We start from the raw sequence: 17,155 nt of genomic DNA on the forward strand, positions 1-17,155 counted from the left end.
CTCAGAGCATCGTTCCCTGTTCCACCCCCACTCAACAGTGAAGCAGAACTCCAAAGAAAGGTGATGTAACAGGAAGCATCCTGGCAAAAAGGCACTGCCTCTCTTCTGGGAGAGCAGCAAGGAAATGAAGCAGTTCTGCCAGCACAGCTCCTCACTGAACGTGACTGAAATGCTGCCACTCCAGATCTGCTGTCTTGCCTAGAGAACCCTAAACTGGCAGAGCTACCTTAACAGAGGCAGTGAGGCAAGGCAGAGGTGATGCTTTCTGGAGAAAGACAGGAAGGAGAGTGGCTCTGGCCAGCCTGCTCTAGGGTAGGGTGTCCCTGTCCATGGCAGGAGGGTTGAAACTGGATGATCCTTGTGGTCCCTTCCAACTCTGAGTGATTCTGTGATTCTCTGATTCTCTGATTCTCTCATTCTCTCATTCTCTGATTCTCTCATTCTCTCATTCTGTGGTTCTCTGATTCTCTCATTCCTTCATTCTCTGATTCTCTCATTCTCTCATTCTGTGGTTCTCTGATTCTCTCATTCCTTTATTCTCTCATTCTGTGGTTCTCTGATTCTCTCATTCCTTCATTCTCTGATTCTCTCATTCTCTCATTCTGTGGTTCTCTGATTCTCTCATTCCTTTATTCTCTCATTCTGTGGTTCTCTGATTCTCTCATTCCTTCATTCTCTCATTCTGTGATTCTCTGATTCTCTCATTCTCTGATTCTCTGATTCTGTGATTCTCTGATTCTCTCATTCTCTGATTCTCTCATTCTCTGATTCTCTCATTCTCTCATTCCTTCATTCTCTGATTCTCTCATTCTGTGATTCTCTAATTCTCTCATTCTGTGGTTCTCTGATTCTCTCGTTCTCTGATTCTCTCATTCTCTCATTCCTTCATTCTCTCATTCTCTCATTCTGTGATTCTCTCATTCTCTCACTCTGATTCACTCTCTGATTCGCTGATTCTCTCACTCTCTCACTCTCTGATTCACTCTCTGATTCTCTGATTCTCTGATTCTCTGACTCTCTGATTCACTCTCTGATTCTCTGATTCTCTGACTCTCTGATTCTCTGATTCTCTGACTCTCTGACTCTCTGATTCTCTGATTCTCTGATTCTGTGACTCTCTGATTCTCTGACTCTCTGACTCTCTGAATCTATGCTGAGCTTCAGCCCAGGGTGAATCACAGCTCTTCGTGCCCTGCAGCAAACCTTTCTGGGTGCCTACAGCAGCATCTGCAGAGGTAACCATGAAATGAACTACCATGGGGCCACAAAGCTGGCTATAAATACGTGCACAAATCCCATGTTTCCTGAAGAAGGAACTGCTGTTTACTGTGTGCAGCACCTGACACAATGCAGTCTTGACCTGGCTAAGGTTCCTGTGCTGTCCTGCAGTGAAATGGGAAATAAAGCAGCAATAATGATGGCTTCTCCTTTCCTTCTGCACGGTGTTATTGCTGGGCTGGTTTTGTTTAGTGGCTCTCATTAGCAAACTTGCAGAGCTGCTACTGAATGGAAAAGCTTGGGAAGAGGGCATGTCTTTGCCATTTGTGAATCCTGGCTGCTTGAAAGCAGGGAATGAGATTTGCTAAGGGAAAGTGTGGGAGGGAATCATGTGGTTTTTTTTCACAATAGTAATGTAAAACTGTGCAGTGCAAAAGGTCACACCAAAAGCAGCAGGAGGACAGGATGCTGGGATAAAACACTGACCAGATTTACTTCCTAAATGAACTTTTTCTCCCTCTCTCTCTTTTTCCCCCCTTCTCTCCCTGGGACTCTGTGGAATAACAGCATCTTGTGCTAGACAGAGGAAATGAAAGAGCATTAAGGACAGGTAGACTGCAAACACAGTGAGCAAAACACTGGGGCACTCCTAAAGCAACCCAGCAAAAGAACCCTAGGAGGAGGAGTGCAGAGTTCAATGGAAACAAGCAGCTCAGCTTATCAGCCACTGAGAATCACAGAATCAAGCAGGTTGGAAGAGAGCTCCAAGCTCCCCCAGCCCAACCTAGCACCCAGCCCTAGACAAGCAACCAGACCATGGCACTAAGTGCCCCAGCCAGGCTTGGCTGCAACACCTCCAGCCACAGCGACTCCACCACCTCCCTGGGCAGCCCATTCCAATGCCAATCACTCTCTCTGACAACAACTTCCTCCTAACATCCAGCCTAGACCTGCCCTGGCACAATTTGAGGCTGTGTCCCCTTGTTCTGTTGCTGGCTGCCTGGCAGCAGAGCCCAACCCCACCTGGCTACAACCTCCCTTCAGGGACAGGCTCTGCTCACTGCTCCCTGGGATAGGACAAGGAGCAATGGATGGAAGCTGCAGCACAGGAGGTTCCAGCTCAGTACAAGGGGGATACTTCTTCACTGAAAGGGTCCCAGAGCCCTGGCACAGGCTGCCCAGAGAGGTTGTGGAGTCTCCTTCTCTGGAGCCTTCCAAGACCTGTCTGGATGTGTTGCTGTGTGACCTGAGCTAGATTGTGTGGTCCTGCTGTGGCAAGGGTTTGGACTGGATGATCTCTTTGGGTCCCTTCCAACCCCTGACATCCTGTGATCCTGTGGGACATGCTGGTGGTGAGTTTCTCTCCCCATATCCTCATCTGCTTGGTGGCAGGAGCAACTTCTTTCATAGCTGGACAATAATTCCTGGCCAATGGAAGAGAAGGGGTCAGACCATTCCTTGCCTTTCCCTGCCCTCCTGCATGCCAAGGAGCTGTGTAAAGCACAGTTCTGCCAGCTCTGCCCATTCTTCCTTCCAACTCTCCCCTGCACAGGACTGTTTCTAATTTCTTGCCTTGCTGGGCACACCCATTCATCTTCAGGTTCCTGTGGGCTACAAGGAGGATTAAGTTACCTGTTTCCTATTTTGGGCAAGAGTTTCAGAGCCTTTTCCTGTCCCAAGGACCCAGCAGGTTTCTGCAAGGATAAGCTCTTGCAGGGGAGAGGAAGCAGGAAACACTCTCAGAGCTGCAGCATTTCTTCCTTCTAGCTTTCTGCATCTCCCCACATGAACCTTGCCAAGAGGGCTGAGAGGTGTAAAACAAGGATAAATGTAAATATCAAGGGGAAAAGTGACAAAGCTGCAGGACAGAGAAGTATTTGAGGAAAAAGAAGAAAATGGCAGAATGAGAGTGAAGAAGAGGAAGATGAAGAAAAGAAATCCTGATCTTCTTCTCATCATGGTCTCTTCTCCCAGGCAAGCAGCAACAGAACAAGGGGACACAACCTCAAGCTGTGCCAGGGGAGGTCTGGGCTGGATGTTAGAGGGAAGTTGTTGTCAGAGAGAGTGATTGGCATTGGAATGGGCTGCCCAGGGAGGTGCTGGAGTTGCCCTCCCTAGAGGTGTTGCAGCCAAGCCTGGCTGGGGCACTTAGTGCCATGGTCTGGTTGGTTGGGCAGGGCTGGGTGCTAGGTTGGGCTGGCTGAGCTTGGAGCTCTCTTCCAACCTGCTTGGTTCTATGATTCAATGCTTCTGCTGTCTGCCTGGGATGTTCTCCCCAAATACCCCCTTCTGGGGCAGTTTAGATCATTGAAGATCTGTGATGAGTGCATACAAATCATATCCTCCTTTGCTGTTTCTCTTTATCATCTTCCTCCCAACCTTCCTCACACTTCCTTGGGTCAAAAGGGCATCACTTCCTGTCTGCCTCCTAAAACCAGAGGTGGCTTTGGGTTGGTTTGGGTTTTTTGGGTGGATTTTGAAACAGGAATGAGCTGGAGATGGATTTTATTTTGCAGGCAGCTGAACACAAACCCATTTGAAATACACAGCAACAGAATCTGAGAGATATCATAAAGGGAGGGAAGGTAAAAAAAAGGGCAAGCAGAGTGGTCCCCTCAGAGCACTTCAAAACCAGAAACAGATGTGGGGAAAAATAATCAAAATATGAATATAAAATAAAATCCAGGCCTGTAAGTTCTCTCTTGTTTTTGCACAGGGAGCCAAATTTATTGCTGTATCTTCAAATCAGGGAGCTCACATGCTTGCAGCAGCAAAAGATGAGGTGAAAAGAAAGCATCCTCCTGGGCTTGAGAGAAGGCAGTGAAAAGAGGAAAGTGGTGGTGGGGGTGATGCAAAAGCTGAATAAGCCCTGACAGGACTTGAAGAGAGCAAATAAAACCAACAATTATATTATAATGAAAGTATAATAATCATAGAATCAGGCAGGTTGGAAGAGACCTCCAAGCTCAGCCAGCCCAACCTAGCACCCAGCCCTGGCCAAGCAACCAGACCATGGCACTAAGTGCCCCAGCCAGGCTTGGCTTCAACACCTCCAGGTGTTCCTGCAGCAGAGGACTCTCATCCCAGGGATGCCATCCAGAGGGATCTGGACAGGCTGCAGAGGTGGGCAGAAGCCAACCTCATGAAGTTCAACAAGACCAATTTCTAGGTCCTGCAGCTGGGTCGATGGAATCCCAAGCACAAATCCAGGCTGGAAAGCATCCCTGAGGGGAGGGACTAGGGGGTGCTGGTGGAGAAGCTCAACAGGAGCCAGCAGTGTGCACTTGCAGCCCAGAAAGCCAAGCAGAGCCTGGGCTGCAGCAGCAGAAGTGTGGCCAGCAGGGCCAGGGAGAGGATTCTCCCTCTCTGCTCTGCTGAGACCCCACCTGGAGTACTGCATCCAGCTCTGGAGCCCCTGGGACAAGAGGGCTGTGGAGATGCTGGAGAGTGTCCAGAGCAGGGCCAGGAGGATGCTCAGAGGCTGCAGCAGCTCTGCTGTGAGCACAGCCTGAAAGAGTTGGGGCTGTGCAGGCTGGAGCAGAGGAGGCTCCCAGGGGACCTTCTTGTGGCCTTCCAGGATCTGAAGGGGGCTACAAAAAATCTGTGGAGGGACTTTTGAGGCTGTGAGGGAGTGGCAGGAGTGGGGGGAATGGAGCAAAGCTGGAGGTGGGGAGAGTGAGGCTGGAGGTGAGGAGGAAGTTGTTGAGCAGGAGAGTGGTGAGAGCCTGGCAGGGGTTGCCCAGGGAGGTGTTTGAGGCCCCATGGCTGGAGGTGTTTGAGGCCAGGCTGGCTGAGGCTGTGTGCAGCCTGCTCTAGGGTAGGGTGTCCCTGGGCATGGCAGGGGGTTGGAACTGGCTGCTCCTTGTGGCCCCTTCCAAACCTGACTGAATCTCTGATTATCAACCACTGCCCAGCCCTTGCCATGAGACTCAGAGCATCGTTCCCTGTTCCACCCCCACTCAACAGTGAAGCAGAACTCCAAAGAAAGGTGATGTAACAGGAAGCATCCTGGCAAAAAGGCACTGCCTCTCTTCTGGGAGAGCAGCAAGGAAATGAAGCAGTTCTGCCAGCACAGCTCCTCACTGAACGTGACTGAAATGCTGCCACTCCAGATCTGCTGTCTTGCCTAGAGAACCCTAAACTGGCAGAGCTACCTTAACAGAGGCAGTGAGGCAAGGCAGAGGTGATGCTTTCTGGAGAAAGGCAGGCATCACAGGACTTGCTGTTTCCTCTACTCCACCACACATCCTCAAGGGCATCTGTTTCTAGATTATTAAATTAATCTTTAGCCTGTGACTCATTTTTGTTTCTTCACAAACATAAACTCCCTTGACAGCTGTTCTGCTCGACCCAGGAAAGCATCAGGCCCCAGAGGAAGCTCTTCTGCATGTGGGAGAGAAATGGAAGTGGAACCTGCAGGGGCAGATGCAGCCCTGTGTGAAATATGACTTCGAGTCATGATTTAGTGATGCAGCCCCTGAGGGCATGGAGGTCTTGCAGATCACTCTGATTGGGGAAGTGTGGGCAGGAGGAAGGAAACCCTTTCAGCATCATGGTAATGCCCAGCTTGGTTGCCTCCCACATCAGAGACAAATCATGATCCCAGCTCTGCTTTTGTTCCCTTCGGAATGACACTGAGCACTCTGCTCCTTAGCCTGACTTCACCCCAGTGAGCTCCTCACAGGCACACACACACAGAGACTCAGCTTTTCATTCATTAGTTATCTATTTAACCAAATTGTCATAGAAACAACCAGGATGGAAGAGAGCTCCAAGCTCCCCCAGCCCAACCTAGCACCCAGCCCTGGCCAACCAACCAGACCATGGCACTAAGTGCCCCAGCCAGGCTTGGCTGCAACACCTCCAGGCACAGCCACTCCACCACCTCCCTGGGCAGCCCATTCCAATGCCAATCACTCTCTATGCCAACAACTTCCTCCTAACATCCAGCCTAGACCTGCCCTGGCACAACTTGAGACTCTGTCCCCTTCTTCTATTGCTGGCTGCCTGGCAGCAGAGCCCAACCCCACCTGGCTACAGCCTTCCTCCAGAGCTCTGCCCTAAGCCTCCTCTGCTGCAGGCTGCACCCCCCCAGCTCCCTCAGCCTCTCCTCACAGGGCTGTGCTCCAGGCCCCTCCCCAGCCTTGCTGCCCTTCTCCAAACACCTTCCAGCACCTCAACATCTCTCTGCAATGGAGGAGCCCAGAACTGGACACAGCACTGCAGGGGTGGCCTGAGCAGTGCTGAGCACAGGGGCACAAGAACCTCCCTGCTCCTGCTGCCCACACTGCTCCTGAGCCAGCCCAGGATGCCATTGGCTCTGCTGCCCACCTGGGCACTGCTGCCTCCTCTGCAGCTCCTCTCTGCCAGCACCCCCAGCTCCCTCTCTGTCTGGCTGCTCTCAGCCACTCTGGCCCCAGCCTGTAGTGCTGCTTGGGGTTGTTGTGGCCAAAGTGTAGAACCCTGCCCTTGGCCTTGTTCAGTCTCATCCCATTGGCCTTTGCCCACCCATCCAGCCTGGCCAGGTCCCTCTGCAGGGCTCTCCTATCCTCCAATAGATCCCCAGCTGCTCCTAGCTTGGTGTCATCTGCAAACTTACTGATGCCAGTTCAATGTTGGTACCACAAAAGCTCCCCTGGTTGCCCTGTTTTTAACAAGCTGGGTCTTCAGCTGTAGTTCCCAAACAAAGATATTAGGAGGAAATTGTTGTCAGAGAGAGTGATTGGCATTGGAATGGGCTGCCCAGGGAGGTGGTGCAGTGCCCATGGCTGGAGGTGTTGAAGCCAAGCCTGGATGGGGCACTTAGTGCCATGGTCTGGTTGACTGGATAGGGCTGGGTGCTAGGTTGGGCTGGCTGAGCTTGGAGCTCTCTTCCAACCTGCTTGGTTCTATGATTCAATGCTTCTGCTGTCTGCCTGGGATGTTGGGCTGAATGAGCTTAGAGGACTCTCCTAACCTGGTCAATTCTGTGTTTCTATGATCAGCAGCACTTGTGTAATTTTACACTGATACTCTTAAGCAAAGAAATCTTTTGCATCCCCTAGGGGAAGGTACTGAACATTTTGCACTGCTTTGGAAGTTAATGCAGAGAGCAGAACAGAGTTACCTGTGCCTTGAGAGGCTCTGATAGGCAAGCCAAGGTCACCAAGAGAACCTGAAAGAGCAAAGAAGAAAGGTAAGGAAGGAGGAGCAGGCTGAAGACTGGTAAGTTCACCTATGTTTGTCTGGTGTAGCACTGGCTCTCAGGACACTCCAGTGTTTTCTGGTAGCCTCTTGTGTGTGTTGGACAAGAACTGACAGCTCTGTGGAGCTAAGTGATAAAGTGAGCTGCTCCAGGAAGGAAGAGATAATGGAGCCTGACTTCCTCTGGCTTTACCTACTGTGGCCAGGTTCTGTGCTGCACAAGAAGTGCAGGCTCCAACTGACTCTAATCATGTGATTAAGGCATTTAGCAGTGGTTAAGGATTATTACTTGGTGGACTTGTTCTCCACGACTTGTTGAGTTCAGTTGCTCTTCCTCCTGATGTCCCATTAACGAGATCTCATAGGATCACAGGCTCAGGATGTAGGGGTTGGAAGGGACCCAAAGAGATCATCCAGTCCAACCCCCCCTGCTGGAGCAGGACAATCCTATCTAACACAGATCACAGAGGAACACATCCAGACAGGCCTTGAAAGGCTCCAGAGAAGGAGACTCCACAACCTCTCTGGGCAGCCTGTGCCAGGGCTCTGGGACCCTTCCAGTCAAGAAGTTCCCCCTTGTGTTGTGGCAGAACCTCTTCTGCTGCAACTTACACCCCTTGCTCCTTGTCCTATCCCAGGGAGCAAGTGAAAAGAGCCTGTCCTCCCCTCTCCTTCCCAAGTTTTCACCTAGTTTTCATGGAGACTGATGCTGGTTGGAGCTCTGAGACCATTTCTGTTAATGTGGCTGGAGTGCAAAGGCTGGGAGGAGTGGCAGACCCCCACACATACACATCCAGGTGTGCAAAGCCACAGCCACACAGCCACAGCTCCTCTCACCTGAGCTCTCCTGGGGTGTGCTCGTGAAAGACCAATGTATATCTAAAACCAGGATGAAATGAAGCCTGTCTCCTAGGAATTGGGAAGCCAATATCTCCTCCCAAAACACCAACAAGGCTCTGCAACTGGGCATAATGAACCTAATGAAAATGCAGAGTAACACCAATTATTTCAAGACAGTTCTGCTAATTTAGGCATGAGGGAGACCCAGCAGAGCAAGGATTGGAGTCAAATCTATTCAGCACGAAAGCAGAATGCTTTAACACAATCACAACTGTTTGCCACATGCAAAAGTATCGTTCTGACTGCTAATTGCAGTTGTGTGGTTTGCTTAGGGGAAAATAAACCTCACTCTCATCAGCTGGCAGCGTCACTGTAACAGGCTGACGCACGGGGGAGGGGTTGTAGGGACCGTTCCTTGCCACCTCTCAGCTTTGTGCCACAAAGATGCTGCAGGGAATGGAACAGCTCTGTTAGGAGGAGAGCCTGAGGGGGCTGGGGTTGTGCTGCTGGGAGAAGACTGAGAGGTGACCTCAGCAATGGTTATCAATGTGTGCAGAGTGAGTGCCAGGAGGATGGAGTGAGGCTCTTCTTGATAATGCCCAATGCCAGGGCAGGAGGTGGGAGCTGAGGCAGAGGAAGATGCATGGAAACATGAGGAGGACTTTTTTCCCTGTGAGGGTGCCAGAGCCCTGGCACAGGCTGCCCAGGGGGGCTGTGGAGTCTCCCTCTCTGGAGACATTCCAAGCCCACCTGGCTGTGTTGCTGTGTGATCTGCTCTGGGTGCTCCTGCTCTGGCAGGGGGATTGGACTGGCTGAGTTTGGAGCTCCCTTCCAGCCCCTGACACTCTGTGACACTTATTTTTAAAGAAAGAATTTGTATAGAAACAAAGGTCAGTCAAGAGCACTGAGGCTTGAAGAAGGGAGGCTGAAGGCTGGAGATTAGGAAGGAATTCTTTCCAGTGAGGGTGTTGAGACACTGGCATAGGTTGCCCAGGGAGGTTGTGGATGCCTTCTCCTTGGAGATGTTCAAGATCAGGTTGGATGAAGCCTTGAGCAACCTGTGCTAGTGGGAGATGTTCCTGCCCATGGCAGGAACTAGGTGTTCCTTGTGGTCCCTTCCACCCCTGACTGAATCTATGATTCTATAACCTCTGCCTATTTTAATGTGTCTCTGCTTTTTTAGATGATTTTAATTTGGCAGCCCTGTGAATGATTCATTATTCTACACACGTTAAGTTAATGTGCAATGGATAACCAATTTGTTTTCTGACCTTCCCTGCCTACCAAACTACAGCAAGTGATTGGCATTGGAATGGGCTGCCCAGAGAGGTGGTGGAGTTGTTGTCCCTGCAGGTGTTGAAGCCAAGCCTGGCTGAGGCACTTTAGTGCCATGGTCTGGTTGATTGGCCCGGGCTGGGTGCTAGCTTGGGCTGAATCATAGAATCATAGAATCAACCAGGTTGGAAGAGACCTAAAGCAACCCAGCAAAAGAACCCCAGGAGGAGGAGTGCAGAGTTCAATGGAAACAGGCAGCTCAGCTTATCAGCCACTGAGAATCACAGAATCAAGCAGGTTGGAAGAGACCTCCAAAACAATCCAGTCCAACCTAGCACCCAGCCCTAGCCAGTCAACCAGACCATGGCACTGAGTGCCTCATCCAGTCTTTTCTTGAACACCTGAGTTTGGAGGTCTCTTCCATCCTGCTTGATTCTATGATTCTATGACTGCCACCAATGCCTCATTCCTATTGCCAAGGCAGAACTGCTGGATGATCTGAATGAGAAACATCCTTCTGTACATCTGCACTTCTCTGTGTGTATGGTTCCCAGGCAGGCTTCCAACACACAGAGAACCTACAGCAGTAAGAAGTTACACTGATTGCCCCAGGAGCACAGACTGTCAACGTACACTAAGCTTTTTAACCCCCTGTGCCTTTACTTTGTTGTTAAGTATTGACTTTTAGAAGGAACCAAGACTGGAATCCAGATCAAAGACCTCTGCCAATTTCCTTATTTATTACTTCGAGTGAAGAAATTCCTCTTCCAGTTCCCACAAGGAAGCAGACAGAGTCTGGACAGACAGAGCAGTGGAAAGTGGGAGCTAATGAATATCACTCCAGTGTCAGACAGGTAAAGCCCTCCCCCCTTCCTGTTCATTCAGTCGAAACAATGAAGAGAACAACCCAACCCACCCTTGTCATGTTTGGCTTAGACATGAACCCTTGATAAGACCCTGGAAAACAAGAAAACATTGTGATGGGATTTTTTTTTCCCCCCTTCCCTCCTCCCTTCTTTTAGCTACCTTTGGCTGAGAAACTCCTATCTCATACAATCCATGGTGCAGTGGCGCAGCTGCTGGGCACACAGCTCGACGTGCAGGAGATAACAGCCAACGACCCTGATAGAGGATAATATCACTTTCTTCCCCCTCTCCCCCCTCCTTCTCCTTGAATATTACACACTTCACATTTCTGCTACAGAAAGGATATCCCAGCAGGAAGGAGAAAGGTGGAGCACAATCCCTTGGAGCGTTTCTTGTCCTGCATTGTACGAAGCTTGTTGGGGACACAGGAAGAGGATACGGAAGTTTCTACAGGAAAAGGGAGAAAAGTTCCAACACAGCATCCAGAACATTTACCAACAGGGTAGGGCATTTCTTTTAGCTGCTTAAATGTTTAAAGGCACTTGCATCATGACATGGGGTGCTGGGTGTTTCTACGTGCATGGGGTTTTGGCGTGACATTAGAATGGTTTAGGTTGGATGGGACCTCAAAGAGCAGCAAGTTCCAACCCCTTGCCATAGTCAGGGACACCTCCCACAAGAACAAGTTGCTCAAGGCCTCATCTAACCTGGTCCTGAACACCTCCAGGGAGGTTGTGGAGCACAGAAGCACCCAATGTGATCTTTGATCACATTGGGTGCTTCTGTGCTCCACAACCTCCCTGGGCAACCTGTGCCAGTGTCTCACCACGTGTGCCAGTATCTCACCACCTGTGCCAGTGTCTCACCACCCTCACTGTAAAGAGCTTTTAGTTCCAACCATTTAGTTCCAATCTCCCCTGCCATAGGCAGGGACACCTCCTAAAAGAACAGGTTGCTCAAGGCCTCATCCAACCTGGTCCTGAATACCTCCCTGGGCAATCTGTGCCAGTGTCTCACCACCTGTGCCAGTGTCTCACCACCCTCACTGTAAAGAGCTTTTAGTTCCAACCATTTAGTTCCAACCTCCCCTGCCATAGGCATGGACACCTCCTGCTAGAACAGGTCACTCAAGGTCTCATCTGACCTGGTCCTGAACGCCTCCAGGGAGGTTGTGGAGCACAGAAGCATAGAATGTGATCAAAGATCTGTGCTCCACAACCTCCCATGGCAACCTATGCCAGTGTCTCACCACCTATGCCAGTGTCTCACCACCCTCACTGTAAAGAGCTTTTAGTTCCAACCATTTAGTTCCAACCCCGCTAGAACAGGTCACTCAAGGTCTCATCTGACCTGGTCCTGAACACCTGCAGGGAGGTTGTGGAGCACAGAAGCACAGAACCTCCCTGGGCAAGGGCTGGGTGCTAGGTTGGACTGGATGAGCTTGGAGGTCTCTTCCAACCTGATTGATCTTATGATTCTATGTATATTTTATGTGTGTATATATAAGGTTTATTTATAAACATTATATATAGTATATAATATATAATATTATACACATTATAATATTATACACATTATAATATATATAATATATATAATATATATTCATCTATTCTATTATACAGAATTTCCAGTCCCTCAGTGTGGCCATGGAGTGTGAGAAAAGAGAGAGCTTTAAGAAGACACTGAAAATGTACATCATCAAGGACAAACATAATCAACTTATTGATACAAGAACACAACCATTGCAATACCACAATCAAACACACAGCAATGAGAAGAATCATAGAATCATAGAATCAACCAGGTTGGAAGAGACCTCCAAGATCATCCAGTCCAACCTATCACCCCAAGCCCCAAACCAAAACCCTGTTGCACCTAAACAAAATTTTGCCATGGGAATGCCTCCCAAGGTGTTTGCTGTGCTGAGAAAGAGAAAAGCTCCAAGGTTACAGGTCACAGATAGAATCTGCACCGCTTCAGCTGGCATCTAAAAGTCATAGAATGAAGTGTAGGCTGACCAGAAGTGGCAGTGAGATGACCAAAAGCAGTTCAAAGGAATTGAATTGATTATACTCTGGTGCCATGGGGCAGCAGAAATACCTTGGTTAAGTCGGACTTTGAGATTAGGCTGGAATAAAATAGACAGATGGGAGACAGGAGGGAGAAAAAAAATCAAGAGACCAATAAAACACAACTAAATTTCTCACTCAGCCCCCTTTAATTAATTAGTCTGGAAAAGAAGTGGCAGTGGAACAGATTGGAAGGTTTAAGAGCAGCCTGGTGACCTCTGAAGCAGTTCATCTTTGCAGTTAGCTTATTCAAAGGGTCGTGGAATCCTCTTTTCCCTGCTTTCGTGGATTGCTCGTTTAGGTGCTCAAAGGCTCCTTCAACACACAGCAGCACAGGGACAAAAGGAAAAATCATCAGAGGCAATTACACCGCAGACAGGAGGTAATTCCCTGTAAATCCTTCACTAAGGAGGCAAACCTTAATGAAATGGAAGTCGCAGGTGATGCTTGCACCCCAGACGTGTTGAGCCGAGTGAGTTCTTCCACAGCAACGCGCAGGGAAAGCCAAAGGTGCGAGAAAACAAACAATGTGCCAGAGGAAGAGGAGCATAAAGGCAGCGATTTCCCCCCAGACACTCCCTCCTGCTCAAGCATCACAGCCCGCCCGGGCTGGGAGGGTAGAAGAGGAAACTCGGCACCTCCGAGCATCTTGCCCTGAAGACTAAAGGCAGATTTCTAGCTGCAGCCCAGGGGCAATTCTCGTTCGCATCTTCTGGCACTAGGGACTGGAATATGCTCCTCGAGGGGACAAAATTCCCTAGGTGACAGAATCACAGCACTGGAAAGAGACCTTCGAGATCATCGAGTCCAACCTGTCACCTTCTAATTAACACCATAGAATCGTAGAATCAGGCAGGTTGGAAGAGACTTCCAAGCTCATCCAGTCCAACCTAGCACCCAGCCCTGTCTAATTAACTAGACCATGGCACCAAGTGCCTCATCCAACCTCCTCTTAAACACCTCCAGGGATAGTGACTCCACCACCTCCCTGGGCAGCCCATTCCAATGCCAATCACTCATTCTGTGAAGAACTTCTTCCTAACATCCAGCCTGAACCTGCCCCGGAGCAGCCTGAAACTCTGTCCTCTTGTTCTGTCACTGCTTGCCTGGCAGAAGAGCCCAACCCCCACCTGGCTGCAACCTCTCTGCAGGTAGTTGTAGAGAGCAGCAAGGTCTCCCCTGAGAAGAAGAGGCTTCTGCCTAGGTCCTAGCATCTGCACAGGATACTTGTTTCATGGTGTGAAGAAGCACTTAGCTCTTCAGCCTCTGACAGGAAGCATTTTAGGCTGGAGCTTGCAGAGTCTCTTTGCTCCAGATAACAGAGCAGGATGGGTTGAACCTTTTGATGATGTGGTTGTTCTTCCCCCTGACCCGACCCAACTTCAAACAAAGAGGTTTCCCAACAGTGCAGTTGATGTCTGCTTTCTAAATCCTTCTCTGAAGCTCAGAATTTCACTCCAGATATCTGAGTATGGTGGATCTGGAGATATTCAAAACCCACCTGGACACATTCCTGTGTGATCTGGTCTGGGTCATCCTGCTCTGGCAGGGAGGTTGGACTGGACGAGCTTTGGAGGAACTTTCCAGTCCCTGACACTGTGTGATTCTATGAGTACAAAAGTACTGCATGCTGGGGAGCAATGTGCAGTCCAATCCCCAGGGTCTCGTTGGGTCTGCAGCGTTACAGCAGTGTGCCCAGGTGGCCAAGAGAGCCAGTGGCATCCTGGCCTGCATCAGCAATGGTGTGGCCAGCAGGAGCAGGGAGGTCATTCTGCCCCTGTACTCTGCACTGGTTAGACCACACCTTGAGTGCTGTGTTCAGTTCTGGGCCCCCCAGTTTAGGAGGGACATTGAGATGCTTGAGTGTGTCCAGAGAAGGGCAACGAGGCTGGGGAGAGGCCTTGAGCACAGCCCTATGAGGAGAGGCTGAGGGAGCTGGGATTGGTTAGCCTGGAGAAGAGGAGGCTCAGGGGTGACCTTATTGCTGTCTACAACTACCTGAGGGGTGGTTGTGGCCAGGAGGAGGTTGCTCTCTTCTCTCAGGTGGCCAGCACCAGAACGAGAGGACACAGCCTCAGGCTGCACCAGGGGAGATTTAGGCTGGAGGTGAGGAGAAAGTTCTTCACTGAGAGAGTCATTGGACACTGGAATGGGCTGCCCGGGGAGGTGGTGGAGTCGCCGTCCCTGGAGCTGTTCAAGGCAGGATTGGATGTGGCACTTGGTGCCATGGTCTGGCCTTGAGCTCTGTGGTAAAGGGTTGGACTTGATGATCTGTGAGGTCTCTTCCAACCTTGGTGATACTGTGATAGATACTGTGATAGATACTGTGATACTGTGATACTGTGATACTGTGGTACTGTGATACTGTGATACTGTGATACTGTGATACTGTGGTACTGTGATACTGTGGTACTGTGGTACTGTGATACTGTGATACTGTGATACTGTGGTACTGTGGTACTGTGGTACTGTGGTACTGTGATACTGTGGTACTGTGGTACTGTGGTACTGTGATACTGTGATACTGTGTGATACTGTTACACCCTGGAGGTCGCAGTGCACACAGCACTTCTCTTGCCAGTGAAGCTGCCTGAGAGATGCGATAAAACGGAGGACCTGAGCACTTGTGGAGCAGGATGGATCCCCCGGGACTGTTTGCAGTAATGAAGTTGTTGGCTCTGAAGCCTGTGTTTACCCTGCTACAGGAAAGCCTGAAAGAGAAAAGCCAAACCTGCTGGAGGAACCTTCAGCAATGTTGACGCAGCGCTCCCAGGGCATTTAACTAGCACGTTGTGAAGGGCAACCAAGAGCCCTAGGTGAATTAGGCTGTCCCTCCAGCCCAGGTAATGAGCTCCTCTGTATCCACTTCCCCAAAGCCCACGGAAATCTGCCTGCAGGTGGCTATTCAAGCAGCGATGGCTAGAAAGTTGTCATCAAGGCAAACACAAACCTGAAGCCTCTTGGCTACAGAAGCTGCAGCCTGGAATGAAATGTCAACTGCTGAGAGAGGGTGAAGCAATGTGTGCCCTCATTAAACATACTCACAACTAAAAGAGTAAATGAAACAGCAGTTATTTCCAGCTTTGTTCTTGGTAATTACCCCTGATGACAAGCATCTAAGTGTATTGAAGGAACCACTACACAGTGGCACCACAAGCACTTAATTTAATTTGATAACTTAATTACATTGGGATTCAAGGTGCAGAGTGAAATCACACTAAAGCCTGGCTAAGAGATAGGAGCCTCAGCCTCAAGAGCGTGAGCAGGGATTTGGGGCAGAGCAAATCTACCTTTTTTTTTTCATTCCCCCCTCCCCCCTTTTTTTTCTTTTCCTATTTATTTTTCCTTTTTTTTTTCCTATTTATTTTTCCTTTTCCCCCTTTCTCTTTTATCTTTTTTTTTTTTCTCTTTATTTTTCCTTCTTTCTTCTCCCCCCTCTTGTTTGTTTGGGTTTTTTTTATTTGGTTTGGTTTGTTTGTTTGATGTTTTTTGTTTCCTTCTTTTAGATTGGTTAATTCCAGTGGCACATGAGGTAGGCTGAAGCTGAGGCAGCAGTGCCCAGGTGGGCAGCAGAGCCAATGGCAGCCTGGGCTGGCTCAGGAGCAGTGTGGGCAGCAGGACAAGGGAGGTTCTTGTGCCCCTGTGCTCAGCACTGCTCAGGCCACACCCCGAGTGCTGTGTCCAGTTCTGGGCTCCTCCATTGCAGAGAGATGTTGAGGTGCTGGAAGGTGTTTGGAGAAGGGCAGCAAGGCTGGGGAGGGGCCTGGAGCAGAGCCCTGTGAGGAGAGGCTGAGGGAGCTGGGGGTGTGCAGCCTGCAGCAGAGGAGGCTCAGGGCAGAGCTCATTGCTGCCTGCAGCTGCCTGCAGGGAGGCTGTAGCCAGGTGGGGTTGGGCTCTGCTGCCAGGCAAGCAGCAACAGAACAAGGGGACACAGTTTGAAGTTGTGCCAGGGGAGGTCTAGGCTGGATGTTAGGAGGAAGTTGTTGTCAGAGAGAGTGATTGGCATTGGAATGGGCTGCCCAGGGAGGTGGTGGAGTGCTCATGGCTGGAGGTGTTGAAGCCAATCCTGGCTGGGGCACTTAGTGCCATGGTCTGGTTGCTTGGCCAGGGCTGGGTGCTAGGTTGGGCTGGATGATCTTGGAGGTCTCTTCCAGCCTGGTTTGTTCTATGATTCCATGATTTTTGAGGGGTTTAAAACACGTGGTAGAAGTGGTCTGGAAGGACAGACAAAGCCTGGTTTCTTAACTGACTGAATCCAATAAAAAGGAGGTAGGATGATAGTCACTACACTCAGGCATGCTTTGGGGCAATTCTTTTCTCTTTCCTTTTCTTTTTTTCTTAAGCAGGTCATGTCTATAAACACAGCCTCTTCTACAAACTGCTCTACCCCTGGATAAACAGGACACAGAGACATGCTGGGCACATGTGTTTGTTCAAGCGCTGCCTGCAGCCATCAGACTGCCAGCAGCAGTAACCTGCCTTTCTGGTCTAAAGGAAGCTTCCTCTAGTTGTTAGTCTTTTACAAGCCTGACAGCTGTTGTCTGGACCAACTCTGAGCAAGGAACAACTTCCAAAGCTAAATCCCCAGACCTCCACATCTTGAGGGCAGGACTAAAGCTTTACCAATTAAAGGCTGTAACAGTAATGTGTGGGCACGACTTGAGACACAGGTTTCTGACTAGTGGCTCTCCTAAAAACAT

The sequence above is a fragment of the Pogoniulus pusillus genome, chromosome 15 (assembly GCF_015220805.1).
Source record: "Pogoniulus pusillus isolate bPogPus1 chromosome 15, bPogPus1.pri, whole genome shotgun sequence".
Lineage (NCBI taxonomy): Eukaryota > Metazoa > Chordata > Aves > Piciformes > Lybiidae > Pogoniulus > Pogoniulus pusillus.